Raw genomic sequence first — 6,000 nt, forward strand, 5'->3', positions numbered from 1 at the left:
ATCACAGATTGTCCTTCCAAAAACATGGCATTGTTGGTTGTCATCTTTACTCCTAAGTCGCTTGAGCTTAATCTCTAGGAGACCAAACTCTGATACTAATTGTAAGGCCCGAAGACAACCTAAGAGGGGGTGAATTAGGTTGATTAAGAAACTAATCAAGTTATGGGCACTTTTTGCTCAATATGAAATTTACCTTCTTTTCTAAGTGATCACACAATGAATCAATCAATGAATGAACAATATCACTTGAGAGAAGTATAAAAGATAAGCAATTTAAGGATCACAACATAATAATAAGTAAATAAGAAGGGAAGAATTGCAAACCAATTGACTACCAAACTCCTCTTGAACTTGTAGACCAATTCAAACAAGTTTCTTCAAATTGACGAAATACAACCAATCTTGTGTACAAAGAAAGGTTCACTTTCTCCTTGCCCCAATCTCCACTTGGTCAAATTAGAAAATTTTACTATCCCTCAGGACAACCCTCACAGAGCTACACTATTGAAATATTCACTCACAAAATGAAAAGCTTACAACGAATTTCACACCACCAAGACTACAAATCTTCCTTGAAGAGTATTTTCTCACTAAAATCACTCTAGATCTTTTGTATCTTCAGTGTGCAAAAGTTATTTGAAATTTCTGACCATGCTCTATTTATAGGAGACCAAGAAAGTGCTTCATTAATACTTCCAACGATAGAAAGTAGCTGAAAAATCAACTAACCGTTGGGAGTATCGGACATCCGGTATATTCGAAGCATGCGTCCGACAGCAGGTAGTGAATTTGAAAAATCTTCTTCAATTCTATCGGACGTCCAGTGCTTGCGTCCGAAAGCAGACGATGCGTTAGAAGGAATATCTCGATTCTATCGGACGTCCGGTATTGTCTTTGTGAGCGTTCGACAGCTTTCGTCGAATTTGAAGGATCCTATCGGACGTCCGATGCTTGCGACCGATCGAGGTCAGTGAGTTAGGGAGAATGTCTTATTTCCTTCGGACGTCCGGTGATGGAGTTCTTCATGCGTCCGAAGTTGCGCAATGATTATCGGACGTCCAATCCAGTCTTCACGAGCGTCCGACAGTTTTCAGCACTCTTTGTCTCTTTCAATTGTACTTAATTTTTGAACCTGATTTGTTTCAATGCTGAAAACATCTTTGAGGAGATTTTAGTACTATCCATTTATTTTGTAAACATCAAAAGACAAGGATCAAGATCAACAAAGATGAGCAAGTTTGGAGCAAAAATGGAGAAGATGCTAGCTGAAATTTTTGGCTAAAAATGGAGAGGGGTGGTCAGCCAAGGGGAAGAAGAAAGAAAGGGTTGGTGAGCCTTTTGGGTGATGTGACTTAATGAAAAGGATAAAGTGACATAATGCTATCTTTGGTGCAAAAATCAAGTGTGACGCCCCGAAAATTAGGAGATTGTTTGTAAATAAGATACTAAAGTGTATTTCTTTGGGTTTGATTTAAAACCTTATTTTGTTTTAAAAATATTAGAAACCCTAAAATTTTAATCAAAAACCCTAGTTTACTTGTGATTAACTGGTTTCCTTCAATATCTCATCTTTTAATAGAAACTCTAAATTCAATTTATGGAATTGGAAAATCCCTCATGTTATTTTAAAAATGTCCCTTTATTTGGAAATTATTATTTTTATTAAGGCTTGCTACCCCATTTATTCCACGATAAGTGTAAATAAACCTAGAAAGTAGGTTTTCACCTTTGGTTTTAAGATCGGAGTAAAATTAGGGTTTTCGCAATTTTTCACCGGATGAATTTTCGGTACAAAGTAAGGATTAAATTTGGAGATTAAAAGTGAATTTTAAGTGAGAAATAATATGTGAGTAGTAGCAATGATATAAGGTTAGTGAATGGGAAGAAAAAAAAACAGTAGTACGTGAGTTTTTAAGAAAAACGGCGCGAACCGACGGGTCCCGCGCACTACCGATTGAACGCACCACTTACCTACCATTTTTCTTACCAAACAAACTTATTGACTCTTGGATAAAATATCTCCTTAATTAACATCAGATTTGACCAAGAAATTGAAGTTAGAAAATGCAAGGAAGAAAGAGAAAATTTTGTGGTTGAGATTAAACCAAGTGTTAGCCAAACTTGTGGCTAGAATTAATTCTTATCTTTCCATCTTCTTATAAGACAAACTTAGCTTCATTTCCTTCCATTTCTGCATCATTCCAGCCGACCAAGAGAGAGAGAGAAGTGAGAGCTTGAGCAACCACATTCCTTCTTGATTCACACCAACCAAGTGCTAAGCTAGAAATCTAAACCGATTGATTGCAAGTTTGGAAGCTTGGGAAGCTAAGGAACCAAGAAATTTCAAAGGAAGTGAACTATCACTCATCCAAGCCTTGTTTTTGAGGTATTCAATCTGATCATGGTCCTTGATCTTTTAAATCTTGTGTTAAGATGTTATTTAGCTTAAGTTTTGGCTTGATTTCAAGATGAGCAAGTGATTGTGATGATTATTGGATGAAATAATCAAATCAGGGTTTTGGGGATTTGCTGCCAAACTTGATGTGTGACTCACATATGTTGTAATTAAGGTTATATAAAGGGTTTTGGTAGTGATTAGAACAAGAAATTGAGGAAAGTTACATTAAAAACTGAAAATCCCAGAAATCTGGAAAATTGTTCTTCCATTCTGCCCGTTTTTGTAGCCCTATGTTAGAGGCCGAATTGGCCTTTGGTCAAAACATGAAAGTTGTTCATAATGGTATTTTATAGATGACCACAAAATTTCAGCTCATTTGGAGCATCTTAGCTTGTGAAAAGACGAAAATACCCTCGCTGATCTAGGTCACTTTCCAGAATTCCGCGTGGACAGTTCAGTCCTTTTGATTGAGTTTATTCACTATGATCCGTTTAGATTTAGCCTTTAACCGAAACATGAAAGTTTTAGTACCCTTTCTTAGCTTCGTAACGCCTCCAAGAACACCTTAATTGGATCTTGGTAGACTGAGATATGGTCATTTGAGTGAAATGCGGCTGATTAGCCGAATAGTTGAAACCAGGTTACATGAGTTGGGAATTTGATCAGGTTACATTGCAAATTTGACTGAGTGCTCTTCATGAAAGTTGTAGTGTTCTGAAGTAGCTTTAAAATTCCTCTAAGAACACCTGAATTGGATTTTTGTACACTGAGTTATGTTCATTACAGTGTTCTGCGTTTAAACAGCCGACGAATTGGTTTCTGGTTTAGTAATTCGAGAATTTGACCAAGTTACATTAGAAACTGGACTAAGTGACCTTCATGAATATTGTAGCTCTGTATCTTAGCTTCGAAACGGCATAGGTTTCATTTTAATCCGATAAGCGTAGCCTCGGATATGTTATTTCCGCATTTGTACGTCAAATCTGTTTTGAACTAAATTGAATTTCTGCACTTGTACTTAATACGATTCTTGTTATTATGATATTGTGAGCCTATGGAATGGCTCTTGACATGAATTGCTGATATGTATAATGTTGGGTTGTGTTTGAGAAAAACAATGAAGCCTAAAAGGCTGGAAAATTAGGTAAACACAAAGGGCATGCTGCCCGAATTTTTACTCGAGGACTAGAAAACTATATTAGCGACTTGAGTGAAGGTTAAGTATTTATCACTTGAACTAGTAAAGACCTTTGCTACTATGTTTCTTGAGTGTTATATGTTAAGACTTGGTCGAGCTCGTACCTTGAGGAAAAGACTTAATGGCCAATGTAAACTTGTATTTCCATGTACTTTCAACTCAAGTGTTATTTCCAAGTATTTATGCTACAAAACCTTATGATTTGAAAAGCGAGCAAGTGTTTCGCGAGTGTCTTTCAAATGAATTTCAATTGGTCGATTTTTAATGAATGGAATGTTAACGTTTCGAATTCGACTCGTGTTTCAAAGTTCTCAAACTGGAATTTTTATCGCAGATCTGGACTCCAAGCCTGGAGTGTAATTGAACGTGAATACTTGAAGCACTATATCTTTTGGTGAGTGCTTTCAAATACCGAATTGAACTTGATACTTGAACTTGATACGTGACCAATATGAGTACATGTTATATACGTGAATTGATAGGGCAAGAGTGTACTTTATCGCACTTGCCCTTACGTGACTTGTACTTGTTTATGGATTGCAATTGACTTGATATACTTGATTGTGGTGCGCGCACTTCCTGGAATTCCAGAAACCCTGCGGCAAGTTACTTGAGTCGAGCCGGCAAGGGCTTGGTCGATTGGGTAACGAACCCTGGGTCTCTTGTTTTGTCGAGTGGAGTGATATCTCCTCGGCTAAACGGTATACTCGAGTATTACCACACGTGTTTATTGAGGATTTTGGGCCCAGTAGGGGGTGAACGGTGGACGGAGAGTCGTGTAAGTGGTGTTCTACTGGATTGGTTACCTACTTGAAAGTTGACGGAGTGTCAACTGTTACTTGATCAAGCTCTGGAGATGCAATGGAAATTTGGCTCCTGAGAGCCTTCCGTATCCTTATACTTGAAAGTGATTATTGCTTATTGGATTGCTGTTCCTTTTGAAAATCGAAAAGCACTTTATACGTGCTCATTTGGAAATTTGCTACTTGAAATATTATTGTCCACTCTTATGAGTTTTGATGCCGTTAACTTGCTACATAGATATTCATACTTTTAAAATGGGCAATTTGTAATTTGAAACCTCACTGGGCTTTTAGCTCATTCCACGCTATTTGTTTTCCTTACAGGAATACGAGTGAGGCGTGAGTCGTGAACAGACTAGCGTAGTCTAGTTGCTCTTGAAATTGTTTTGACTTTTGACTTGTACTCGCGCTATTCCTCGAATGGAACATGTTGTACTTGGATTGTATACATTTTGAACTAGTTTGGTGTATTGAGGCTTTGTACCTCGATTTCTATCAATGTAAATTATAAGCTTGAATTGTGAATGTTATTTATGGTTCATGGATGTGTGTACATGACTCGATTGAGATAGTGAGTGAGTCCTGGCGAGAGCTGGGCAGGCGGTCCGCCGAACCCTTTGGTACGCCTTAGGTGGAGGTGGGGTCGTCACATCAACAAATGACCAGTGGCCCATTAGTGCTCCTAATTGAGTTTAATTCAACTCACTCACCTCTAATCCCTCAATTAACGTTTCTTAGTTTACAATTGATCACTCTTAATTCTCCAAGACCACTGCACTCTCGGACCAAATATTATCTCGAAAAATGTCTTTTCACTAATTCTCACTAATCGGGCGACAGAAAAATTAAATTTACTAACAAACATTTTAAAAATATAAAATGAGACAATGTTCCATGCAAATGAAATTAAAATGGATGAAATAAATTAATTGGAGTAAATAAATAATTAATTAATTAAATAAACCAGTGAAATAAATAAATAAATATAAATATAAATAAATTTTCGGATCCTCACAAATGGTCTTAGTCAGAGTCAAAGAACCATGGCTTGTTGACAAATGTCCTTCTAAGGTTAATCCTCATCTCTTTGTTTTTCAAAGGCTAAAATATCTAATCAACCTCTAATTATCCCTTAACATCTGATAAAATAATATCCCTTTGCACAAAACTCCTCCTAATCTTAAAAAATTTATCGCACACACCATATTAGTGGGTCCTACTATCATAATGCACTACGAATTTAACATGCACTAATTTATACATTGAAAATGATTTAAAAATGTGACTCACTTGTAAAAATATCTAGAAAATTAAAGCAATAAAGTAAAGTAAATAAAATTTATTCGAAGAAATAAAATAAAATAAAGAAATTTTTCTGGTCCTTATACTTTCTCCCCCTTAAAAGAATTTCATCCTCGAAATTCTCTCTTTTGCTCACAAAACTCGATTCTACAAGGTTTTCCTCTATTTCTCAAGAGCTTCCCCTCACTCCTGCAGCTACCAGAAACTTACCTAGGGAGAAAATGTTAATAACGTAATGGCTAAATTAACATGCTAAGAAAGATCAATGAAGGTATCAAAAGATGAAATGTGACACAAAC

The sequence above is a fragment of the Coffea arabica genome, chromosome 1e (assembly GCF_036785885.1).
Source record: "Coffea arabica cultivar ET-39 chromosome 1e, Coffea Arabica ET-39 HiFi, whole genome shotgun sequence".
Classification (NCBI taxonomy): Eukaryota; Viridiplantae; Streptophyta; class Magnoliopsida; order Gentianales; family Rubiaceae; genus Coffea; species Coffea arabica.